Here is a 13,556-nt window from a genome sequence, read left to right on the forward strand (position 1 = left end):
TATATAATTCCAATAGGTATATTCGTATAGCACCATTCTACAATATATTCCTCAGCCTAGACTTCTGTTTTTAAAGATTTGACACACTGTTTAGCTCTGTTATGACCAGTCTGACCCTCTTTGTGTAGTGTAATGTAAGAACAGTCTTATTGGACTATAATTGGTCATCTGGATGTGAACAGCAGGTTGTTAGAAAGAACCCTGCAAAAAGACTGCTCTTACAAAGGCTGCTCATTAAAGGACTCCAGCCTCCCTGCTGTTGTACTGTACATGAATGGGATACAGGGCTGCTGTGGACTGATGTGACAGTGATGTGTGTATGTGAGGAAGTAGAGAGCAAGTGGGAGAAATTACTGTGAAGCTACTAATTTCCCTTATACAGACAAGATTCAATGAAAAGGACCATATATGCTTTCTGCTTCACGACTGGCAGTTGCTACTACTGTGATCTTTACAGTTCATTGCCCTGGCTCAAATAAAGATGCCCCCTGAGCCCCTTTCGTTCAGTGGGCCATTTAAGAATCTGCGGGTTCGTCAATTAACAGAACTCTGTATGTGTTTGTGTGTACATGGATGTGCAGGATGTATTTTTTGGTATATGTTTTTCTGATTTTGAAAAGCACCACCATAAGATCTCTTGTCATCTGTCAGAATTAAGTCTGTCATGTCTAAAACTCACATTGTCTATAAAGTAGTTGCATGGTTGCACACTTTAAGTATCCAGCTATCTCAACAAAATGGGCTTGAACTAAAACAAGATTGGCAAAAATAGTCCTGCTCATCTAACTGGTACCTGTAGTTAATCATCGTATTGCTCACATTTCATGAAACAGCTTCATAAAAAACAGTTTTAATTTTGAATTCAGTGATGAGAAACGATTAGTTTTCATGCTCTGCAGTTTTACTGGCAAATTATTTCACTTGTTCAGTGAAAAGTGAGATGAAATGCACATGGAGAGAATAAGAAAAGCCTTATAAAATATGCATATGCATATTTTATTAACAGTTTTGTTTTGTATTCAAAGTATTCCTCTGTGTTAAGTCAGTATGCACCTGTTTAAAAGATGCTAATCTATCGGCATAATGATGTACTGTCACATGCAGCGTTCACTATTACATAATATTATTTGAAAGGTGTGGTAACAGGGGAGCACAATAGCACGTGGGTCAGTTATCTCAGAAGAAGAATAATGAAGGTGGATTTTCTATAAGTGGATCCGCTTTACTAATCACTGTTTCCATGCTCCCTGCAGACCTCCTCCTACACTCCTGCAATTCCGCAGTCCAGTGATTGTTTATTTAGCTTGGGCAAGCCAACGTCCTTCCCTTCTCCATCAGTACACCATTCTTCACCACTGGACCATCGTGACTGATCCACACTCCTGTTTTGACTGCTGATTCACATGTACATATCATCTTCATCATTTATGTCTGGAAAACCTGTGAAACAGCATCTTCTGCTTCTAGACCATTTAGGGGTTTTCTGACAAATCGCCAATTTATGTTGGGAGTGAGTCAGTGTTCGTATGCCTTTAAAGCTGCTCCATCACTGTAATACAGAAAGACTACGACACCTCTGCTTCAGGCAGGTATACCTGTCATTTTTACAGGAAATGGACTCATACGACATGGCGGAAATCACGTCACTCAGTTGCGCAGCATATAATGAAGTTGTTTATAATGACATTCATGACTAATTTAAAAATATCTCCTGTGGGAGACTGAAAGTTTGGAGAATAAGACAAAAAAACAAATTTGCTCAATTTAGGATAGTAATACTGGTGGGTTTATTAGTTGAACCCATGACTTGATAACAGCTCTCCAGTGTTACTTATATTAATTCAGCACATGTTTATGACATACAATAATTACACCTTTTAATCAGCTGACTGAGAGGCAGACACAGCCTGTGCATAGAGAGTAACGTGTGAAACGGACACTACTACTAATATTCATGGCTTGCACTGTTTATATATATGAGGGGAAAAAATATTCATTTAATTAGTCATTTAAACATGAATAAAGAGTTGAGCTTGAAGGTTCTTTTTTAACCTCAGAAACAGCAGTTTAAAAGAAAAAAAACTTGTGTTGTCTCTGAAGCTTTCAGTCTTGTGGCCTGCAGTGGATGGATGCATAAAGACTGATTTTTAAATATTTCAATGAAGTACAAGGCATCTCGGAAAATAGCTAATAAATTAATAACATTTCAGAAGAAACATAATTTGATTTGGTACATGTTTGGAGAGACTAATAATTTTTAATGATTTCTGAAGCAGAAGCTTGTTATCCAATTGCTTTTATTTAATGATCAAATGTCACTTGATTTTACTAAACTGCATTATGAATTTGTGCACCGTCTGCAGTGATATTTGAGAGTGTCGTCATTGAAACAGATTGTGAAATTAGGGTTTTCAAGTTGAAATAGTTTGAATTAAACATCTTGTGCAAAGATTGAACTCTTGGTAATCTTTTCTTATGTAATTTGCTAACTGAACAGCCCATAAAAATGGTAATAATATGTTCACATGGCTGCACTTACTGTTACGATTTTGTTCCAAATAAACATATGATATAAACATATCATGGGTTGATTGTTTATTTCAAGCTCTGGAGACTTTTGATAATTTGATATCTTGCAATGTTGTTTCATATGTCTGTACAGAGACATAACATTTATGGAGCTGTTAAAATGAATGGATGTGTATCTGCGGCAGTGTTGGAGGAGGAGCTGAACAACATGGATCTTTAAATTTTCATACTCGCCTGAGGCTGTAGTGGATGCAGGCTGCCTGTTAGTGTTTCTGCTATGAGTTGCAGTGAGAACAGAGATATTTGACCGGCAGCTACAAGCAGATAATCAAGCATGCACACACTCACAAAGCCTCTGCAACCTCTGCCACCAACCTTTCAACCAGACTGGTATTGTTAGCTAGCTCTTGGAGACACAAGTATTGATCTTTCACTCCTGCACCGTAGTGTTTTCAGTGCAGAATGAAATCAATCCAGAAACAATCCATATATGTTTGCAATAGAGCATGCTGTTTTTATGCATTTTATATGCGGAGTTTATGAATAGTTTATGATTGTAGAGAGATCCCATTCATCTACTCTCATTTAGATGCCGATTTAACCAACACTCTAAAATGCAAACATTCACTGAGAGAGCAAGTGAGTGTAAACTTACTTGGGAAACCTCAAGGGAAGACCTGTAAATTGGAACCGTGAGACAACATGTGATAAAAAGACAAAAGCAAACGGCTTTTCTTCTCCCTCCCTGTAGTTAAGCTGTCATTTCAGAGGCAGCTCCATACTATACTGCTCCTTCAGTGCCAGACAGTGTTGTGGGACGGGATGTCTCCAAGTGAGTGGGGGATTGTGGATACTATATTTGCATTGATTGCAGTGCGGATAGTGTCAGGAGCTGCACTTCTAATGCTTTCATTCGCTCTCTCACTCCATTTCTTTCTCTATGTCTCTCTGCTCCACTCTCTCTCTATATCATAGGAAGCTACTGCCTGCCTCTGGTTCTGTGAGATAAGACACCGACCTTCACAGGTAGATGGATATCAAAACCCACAGACAACAACGGTCCTCATAATGGCAGAGGGTTGACAAGTGATGACACATCATCACCCCAATGTCTCTTGCTTTAGATCATTCAATTTGGCTTCAGCTGTGGTCTTGACATCAGACATGAGAGCAGGCAGTTAAATGATTCTTGGCTCAGTCTTATGCTTCAGTTGTGGAAACCAGGAAGTAATCAATACAAAGCCCTGTGCATAAATTGACACATATCAAACGTAGGTTTTGGTCTGTGTGCAAAGATATAAAGTCTCCTGGTTTTGGTATTCAAGAGTAAATTATATTTGAAGTTGCCAGAGTAAGTCAGGGTGGAAGTAGGATTTAATTGCAGCTTCTCTACAAGCACATTGGGTTGTAACACTGTGTTGTACAGATCTATTACTTCCATCAGGCCAGCTGGAGAAGCAGATAGCAGGGAGCAGAGGGACAGCACGAGGTTATGTCGGGCTTGATGTGCTGTGAGGCGTGGCAGGCAGCAAGGACAACTCAGGTGGAAACACCGGCTCGATTTGTCATGGACCACACAACTCAGCACAGAAGAAGATTAAATTGAACTCATCACTCTCCTTCTTCCTCACTCATCCCCAGCTCTTATATCACTCTGCCCTCTTTCTCTCACTCTCTCTCTCCGTCTGCAAATCAGTATATAATTTAACATTTCTTCTCCCCTCCATCTCCTAAAATTGCCATGTTGCCATGTAAGTGCTGTTTACATCCCCCCCGCAGAACTGAGGGAGTCTCAGGAAAGGCTGTCCTGTGGGAAATAGATAATCCAGGTTTCCACAGCTTTCATTTGTGAGGTCCAGTGCTACACTGCTGTGATGTTTTGATGTTTCTCTCTGCAGGGTGCTAGCTAATATGGACACTATTGATATCCCTGCCTGTGATTCTGCTTTGCCTTCAGCCAACCTCGGTCATGTTGTCTATTCATAAAGTGAACAGGTAGGTTTCATTGTCACAGTGAGCAACTCTTGGCAGTTTGGCACAGAAAATATTGTCTTCTGTCAATAAACCTACTTTTTGATTGATTGTGTAATCAACCTGATTTCCAGGGCTGGTTTATTGTCATATCTCACATTTTAATGCAATGCAACTATTTTTTTTGGCCACTTGGGGGCAACGGAAACAAGCTGTGAGCGCGACTAACTCGTTTAAGTTGACATGGCAAATTTGTTAGCATCCAGTTGCCTATTTACACATCCAACACATGCGAAACAGCATCATCATTCGGCTGCTGTTTGATGCTGAGCAGGTCGTGAATAAACGTACAACCCATCATAATCTTATTTCACCAGCTGTGTTATGTTTAGTATGCAATTGTTTCCAGAAATGAAACATTTCTTCTCTCTACCCTCCTTCCATAAATCCCTGTACAAATGAAACATGAACTCGCTAGGCTTGTGCCAAGGCTTAGCATCAATATGGGAAAAAAAATGTCCTATATTATTAATGGTCTCAGGAAAAGCAATCCGCCATCGCAGCCTGTAGCAGAGTTCTCAGCTTTCACAGCTTTCCTCACAAACAGCAATGGAGGTGCAGCGAGAGCGATGGCACCACCTGCTTTGTTATTCAAAGCATATTCCCAATATAAATTTAGTTTAATTGGAAAAGAAAAACAACTGCGCGGGCAAAGATTATGCATAATCACAATAATGATTTCCCTCTGTGTATTACTTATTTTGAGGTGAGTATTCTGGCTGCCTAATGAATACACCACCTAGGAGGGAATAAAAGGACATGCAAATTAACGTCAGAGATGAATCACGTTCATGCATGAGAGAGAGGGTAAAAAAACATTTAGTCTGATTTGATTAATTAGCAAACTCACTCTGACTTTGAAGGAAATAGCATCTTTCACAATCTGCCAGAAAAATATCAGTATCTGTATTATATCATGTGGATCTACAGAGACATTTCAAGATTGTGTTGTTTTGTTACCTTGCTTCACCAGTTTGTGCTCATTTCAGAACATTTTGGTGAATCTGTGACACTCCAATTAGTGGGACATCTCAACCCGATCCTATCATTGTATGCCTTTCTCTATCTACACAGTCCAGTACAGTATGTTATTTCAAAAGGTCTTTGGGTTCCTGCTTTGCTGCTACTGAAACATGCCAAAAAACTGTGCCAAGCTGCAATAATTTCACTGTTGTCACTGTAGTATTGTCAAATTGGCAGTTTGGAAAATGTGTTTTGATCTTGAGTTTTAGGTGGAAAAGCACAACATTGTTTGGGTTGTATTTTGAGTAGAGCCCATTTACCAGCAGCTACTGCTCTGTGTCACATAATGGGATGATTTGTCAAAAGCACAGTAATCAGCTAAATCATATCAGCGGGTGCTTTAGAGTTTACAGTAAGTTTGTGGATGAGCAATTCTCATCTCAGAGGATAGCATTCATACCCAGCATGTATTCAGAAATTATGTTGATGTCGTGACTGCAGTGCTTTAATTGCCATTACTAGTGTATCATGCCGAGTGCCCCCAACAAGCCAGAATCAAACACCTTAAACACATTTGCTGCTGATGATTTTGATTGGACACTGTGGAAAACATTACCTCAAAGTTAATTTTTCTAATCAAGCCTCCTGAGCTGGACCTAGTCCTCAGCTATTCACAGCACTGCCAACTTTTCCATTTCCTTTCATGCGCTCATTAAATCGTAAGCGAAGTCAGCCACCTCCAATCTGATGTCTGAGCAATTATCTGCTTCAGTCGGGCTGTGACGTTTGACGATGCAGTGTTTAACATTGCATGCCTTTTTAGAGTCTGATCAGACAGCCTGACCTTTGAGGCACAACGGGAAATAATCACCATGTAACTAAGGTCACTGTCACAAACCCTGTTGAGCTCCACATCCTCAGTCTGGACATACATGTGCAAAAAAAACCTGACTCACTGGAGAATTGTAGTATTGGCGAGAGGGGTCACCTTCCTTTTGAGCATTGATCCTCAATGCACACTTGATTCTTATTTTGTGTCATGACTGCACTAGGAATGTGGGGAATGAGTAAGAGAGTCAAATGGTCGACGTCAGCTCACCGGCTTCTGAAATGCGCCTGTTTTGCTAAGAGGCTAATTTCTAATGTGTCTGCGCAGGAAGGGGACAGGCCAAGTGACCTTGGCAGGATATGATGGCAATGGGGCTGTATCACGCAAACAGCATACACAGCATACACAGCAGTCTCTGTGTGTGGGCTCTGATGCTCTTTCCATTTTAAAAGGACATTAGGGCTAATGGTAATGGTATCTCAGAGGTTTCCAAGCCTCTCTCCAGTACTGCCCTATACACTAGCAGGCAAAGAGCATAGTCCATTAAGAAAGCAAACAATGGATACTCATTATTTTGCCCACACAGGGCACAGGATAAACATGGCTGTGCCACAAACAATTAGTGACATATCATGTGCTTTAGCTATTTAACAATGCTCAAAGGTCCGACATTATCCTTTAATGACACAAACAAATAACCAGGAAGGAATGAATGAGATGTTCTGAGGAAAAGCGTGATAAGGAGTAAACATTTCCAGGAATCTACACACAAAGTCATTAACACGACCACTTGACATTTAAGCATCAGTTATTGTGAACCAAGGTTATAATGGATGAAGAGAAATGCTGTACAAAAAATTTATGTATGTGTGCATGTGTATTATGCGTGTGGATGAGCATGTTTTTCCATGTCGCTCAGCTGAGAAGGCTCTCCCTGATTATCTCCTTTGTGTGCGAAGAATGCACGCACAAGCTGCAGCAGCGACTCTCACGGAAACACTGAGTTTGACACCTTTCATCAGACTCTTAACACAGATGTGAGAACTTGCATCGTTTGATCCAGCCTGGGATTAGTGATGGCCACAGTCTCTTTATGGCTCTCTAGCTGCACAGAGTTGACAGCCGCTAAGCGATAAGCCTGCCATTCTGAACTACTGACTGTGAAGTCAGCACAGCTAATTAGCAGTTCTGTCCTGTGATTTGATTAATTTATTCAGTGTAGCCTCATTTATTTAATCGAGTAAAGATAATTCATTTGCATACAGTTTAATTGTTTTCACTTCACAACTTTACCAACCATAGCTACTTTATATGAGATATTATTAAAGCTGTTCACTTCATTATAACCAGTCAACTGTGCAGTGGATGATGCACAATACTTCCTTCAACACCTTCTCCACAGATCATGCCATTGTAAAAATAGGCTGTGAGCAAAGTGTGTAAATAAACCCTGCTTTGGACGCTCCAGGAGAGTCAATAAAACTACAAGCTGAAATGCATTTAGAGATCCTCAATGAGAATCTTATTGTTCACTCTACCCCTGCGATTTGCAAGGATATCCCAGCCAATCAATACAAGGACCATTAGGCTTAACAAACCTGGTTCGTCTATAAACTGCCCACAGCCTCTTTAAAGCAACAACATGCACTCCAGGACTGCCTGCCCACCTGTGATGGCTCGGAAGCAGGTGGTTTGTGTGAAGCAGGATGTCATTTTATTCTGACATATTGTCTCATTCGTCATTGTCGCACTAATGTACTTGTGGTGACGCAGACAACCTCCCAACTACGCGCAGTAATACCTCAAATGTATTTGTGTGCATGTGCTCTGTTTATACCACACTGTTTGCTATGATTTGACATTTAGCAAATTGAGTAATACATGACCATTTTTTCCATAATGAGAAGTTCTATTACAGCTTTTTTATCACTGTCAGTCATGTCACTCTCTGGCAGGCTTTGACAAGGTCTGGGTTGCTGCAAGACTGAGATATGGAACTTGAAAGAATCAGGACAAAACCTAATAGACAAACCACAGCCTTGTGCAGCGTGTTGACACAGCACACCAAGATTTGACATTCTTAAAAAACTTGAAAAACCTAAAATAAATGCTTAAAACCCCTAAATAAATGATAATTCAGTGATCAAAAGTCACTACTCTCACTGACAGGGGCTATACAGCTTGGAAGAACAGATATGCTGTTTATTGTTGTTCAATCACTGTTCATTAAAAAATATTCATTTAATTTTGTTTACAACCATTATCTAAATGTAGGGACCCATTTAGGGTCATTCTTCCCACTTGTTGTGCATAACAATGCACATTCGAAAGTATTATTGTTTAATTAAAATCATATTGCTTATTGTTTAATTAAACAATATTTCTGTATGATTGCTACTGCTAAATTAGAAAAAACATACTACAGAAGTGTTAGAATTATGTCGGCAATAGACGGTCTGCTAAGTATCAGGAAAAGCATAGAAGTGAAGCACAACACAGCAAATGTTCCAAACATTTCACGGCGCTGTTCACCCACATACGTATGTGAGCCGAAACACATGGAGAGATCCTGCAACACACAATTTTGTTTCACCACTTAATTGCCTTACTTAGCCTCACTGCTTTTGTAATGGGTAATTGGTTGTCATGACAAACACTCAGTCTATTCATAGCTCAGAAGCTTGTGCAAAAATCCCTCTGCAAAAACATTTGAAGACAGGATGTAGAAGATTTCTGATGGAAGCTTTCCACTGCTCCAAAAGCTAGGACACAAGGCAGTTATAGCATGTTATTTCTCTTCTCCCCAAATAATCTGTCTGATGTAGGGAGACTCCTCGGGACAAAATGGACCTCAACATTTTGGTTACATATGAGAAAACAGTCATTCAGTATGACCAAGAGCCCTAGCAGCATACTTTCATATTGAGGGAGGACTAAAGCATTCTGTCTCTGCTGAAAGAAGCTATAGCATTTCTGGTGATTATATACTGAAGGAAAATATAGAAAAGGTCAGGCTGATATAATGGAAATACACTGAAAAGCATGCCTCTGCTGGGATGTTTTTTCTTTGAGGGGTGTAGACGATGTCATGACATGTAAGCATCAGACACAGCAAAGACAGCATTCTCCAAGACCTCCAGCCTAAACGCATACATTATTAATGTTACAAGGAAGTCAATAGACTGTGAAGTATCTGTGACCTCCAGGTCACAATCACAACCAACGGAGGGTTGGTTTAATGATAAAGACAGGGAGATCTATACAGTTTTTCAGTCTTCTGGAAATCTGATGAAATCAAAATGTTTTGAGTCAAAAATATAAAAATCGTATTCAGTTTTTACTTTTATGTGTGCTTGAAAGGGCAAAGTTTTGAGTACTTACTGACATCTATACATTATGCTTCACTGCATATAAGATTTCATTACTTATCTGTTATGCACTAGCCATATGCGCTTAGATGTAAATCCATCCACCATTGATCTTAAATGATCATGACTTTTTTAAGGATACTATTTGGCTAACAACATTGCAAAAAAAGCTAATTAATAGTGGAAGGAGTCTGACTGACAAGATAAAAAATAATCCACTGGTGATTCTGTGATTTCTGTCCACCTAGAGATGACACACACTGCAATTTTGTTATTAGAGCTAGCCACTTTCTGGACCTTTAATTATGTATTTTTCATCTAATACATCTGTTACTAATGTGTCAAACTAGCCTCAGAATGAGGTCTCTTGATATGTATTTGTTAAAAATTACAGGCTAATGGCTGCACCTAATTTCCTCATGGTATCATTCATTTCCTGCCTTTTTCTTTCAGCTTTATGACCTTTTGACCCACAAGAACTTCATTAGGCAAAGAGACAATGTTAGCTGCTTTATAAAAAGCATCTCTTGGATCATAATTGGTCATAAAGGTCCTCTTACACACTGCTAACCCCCCAAACACCCACACCCTTTGTCCAGTAGCCTTTGCCAGAATCTGTTTTGGTAACCACGGTGACGGGCAAAACAGAGGGGAAAAAAGAATGAAAGGAAGTTGGTTTCCTCGGATGGGGAAGGTGAGGGTTGTCTCGCAGAAAGGGACTTATTCAGGTGTGACAGAAATGTCGGTGACCGCTGAGATGAGGAAGAAAAGTTTGAACAACTTGAGAATGATCAATGCCTCATTCACTTCCACTCACTGGGGAAGATGTGCTTTAACTCCTTCAGACAGCTCTCTTCTTCACCCCCAATGAGCCGATCCTCTTCCACACACACGTTTTACGATACATTAACACTGTTAATTGGAGGAGTATATGTGAAATTGATTAACTGGAAAGATTGTATAGCGAACAAATGGACTCACTAGGAAGAGTAACTTATTTCACTATTTATCAATTGTTCCTTTTTCCCCAAAAATACAGGTTCAAATGCCTCCTCAAACTTTTTTTTTTCTTTACCAGAATAGTAAGAAAGAAGTAGTCACACAAGAAATGGAATCAATGGTTTCTTTGTGTCGTAGTGTGACATAGAAAACGGATGGAATTACACTAGCTTGTGCAATTATATGAGTCAGAGATGTTACACAGACAGAGAGAGAGAGAGCAAGAGAGTAAGATAGATGAATACTGAACGAAACAAAATATTGTTGAAGCTGCAGTTTCTTCTCAATTAAACACTTCTATTGTCACTTTATCTTTGAAACATGACGGCAATACACATGACATGGCCAGTTGGTGGCCACACATTCTTGACACAAAACTAGACTGACAAATATATTCTCAAATGTGGAGGATATTAATCAAGTGAGAAGGACACCGCGGACCCGCAGGCTTTAGCAGTGATTGATTCTTGCTGACTGATTGATTGATTTAGTTCAAACAAGCAGTGAGCTGGCATTTTCTGACACTCTTGAAGAAAATCTGCGCTGACAAAACCCTATCATTCAAGCACCTTGAAGACACTACAGATTAAGTCAGTCATATACACGAGCAGGCTTTTTCCTCCAGTCATGTGGACATGAATAAAGCACAGTCTTCCATCACTCTTGAGGATAACAAAGGTTACGTTTTCCCGTCATCGTCCTGAGTAAATACCTCCTCCTTGTTGTTTGCCCATGGAAAGAAATTAGCCGTTTCATCAAAACCAGTCACCCTGAGTCATCCCATGTCCGGCGACCAATATGTTAGCGCTTCAAATGTTCTTCTAGCCTCAATCTTTTTTTTCATTCCCACCTCAATTCTGCTCAATCTAAGTGTATTTTTCTCAGAGCCGAGCAAAACTCACTTATTCCTCCAGTGCAGTGCTCTGGAGTCTTCTGTCTTTTATTTCTCTTTTGATGATTATATTTTCTTCTCAGGTTGTTGGAATCAAGAAGTGAGTTGACTGTAGCAATTAAGAGCTGTTAGACTACATTTGTTTCACAGCATCACAACTCGTTGCATCACACAGACATGCCAGACGTTGTTTTTGGGATGTCAAAAAAAAAAAGACTAATGTTTCCCCGGTCTAAAATGTCACGCTCAGATGCTAACCAGACCTGAAGCTGTTGATTTCTCAGCTGTACAGGGTGCTGTGCTGCTGGGTGTAGAGGTGTGGGTGTGACACCGGATGGAAAAAAAAATGCACCTCCTATAGCCTGCGTTTGGCAGCTGCTCCTTTAAGCTCACACACAGGAAACACACACACACATATCAATCTCTTCTGTCACAGTATCCCTGCCTGTCACCATGGTAACACCCTAAAACTAGCTGTCTGACAGAAGATTGACTTTAGACAGGAGTAACTTGCTGTGATTTGTGGATTTGCATAGGCTCACACGTACAGCTGCAACTGGCAATCAGCTGAAAAGATGCTGATCTTTTCACCTCTTTGGGACAATTGTTAATAATAACCATTGGATTCAGCATCCAGTTCCTCTGTACATACTGTGTAATGACGCCAATTTCATTGCAATGTGACCACATATTGACACAGGTGCTGTTTTCCGGAACTGAAATTATTTCCAAAATTGCTCTAGGAAATATTCAGACTTTTCTTCTCTTAAGAGATGCCTCAGACATGCCGCGGGTATGTTTTCGCTGAGAGACATTTGGTGGTAGATGTCCCCATTTGAAACAGGTTTGTATTGATCTGGGCTGAGAAGGGGACAAGAGATTGATCGTAATGTGTGAAAGCCCTATTCCCTAAACTCGTAAGCTTGCCTTTCTAAGAATGCCTCCGGTCAGACAGAAATAAACTAATGAAAATGACCTGTTTTGTAGTGGCCTCACAAATCAATGCATGCAGCAGTCACGTAAGAGACTTCCTGGGATGGCAGAGAAATAGACTGGCAGCTCTGAAGAACATTAACTAAATCACTGAATTTAACAAAATGAAACATCTTTGGATCTGATAATCCACCATTGTGAATGGAGAACATTTGATAAAGATGTTATATTCACCATTATATCTGGGTGGGTGCTATGGCGCACAAAGAAGAGACAGTGATGATTCAAAACCAATCAAAAAGGGATTCAAATCATCCTTTGGAAAGAGTCTTAACTGTGACAATATGTCAGGACTTGTTTAATCATGATAGTTTTCTGGAAGCTGCATGTATGTGTGTGTCGTTGTAGCTTAGACTTAAATTTAGACAAGACAGGCAAGATTTAGATGGGTGGTATGTACAAAATAATGTAATATCACGCAATGAAGTTACATCACAATTAAAAGCAAAGCTACAACAGTCACATTATGCTAAGAGGCAGTAAGCATCCTTTGTGAGAATGTCTGGCACTTTGATATATTTCAAAGCAATATGATACATCTAACATAGCTTTCAGCAAAACTTCAGGTGCATCTGTCAAATTATTGCTGTTGTATTATCAAACACAATTCATCAGACAGCAGTTGTCATAAGTCGTACAAAAACCAATGAGGATGGACATATAGTGTATACTGTACCGTGCTAATTGTCATGCAACACATATGATCCACAGTATTTTTAATGGTGATTTTGATACTTTAATTTAAATATTTTTTCCCCCATTAAGTGTTTATGTTATTTTGCGTAATTAAAACCTCCCTATCTCTCTGGTAATGAGATCATTTCAATCAATCAACAAATTGCTGTCTCATATACAGGGGAAATAAGCCTTGTCAGTAAATACAAAACACTGAACACTATATGAGCTGTTTGTTTTGTAGATTGCTTTAATTTTAGTTTGATGCATGTTAAGG

Source organism: Enoplosus armatus, chromosome 12, assembly GCF_043641665.1.
Source record: "Enoplosus armatus isolate fEnoArm2 chromosome 12, fEnoArm2.hap1, whole genome shotgun sequence".
Classification (NCBI taxonomy): domain Eukaryota; kingdom Metazoa; phylum Chordata; class Actinopteri; order Centrarchiformes; family Enoplosidae; genus Enoplosus; species Enoplosus armatus.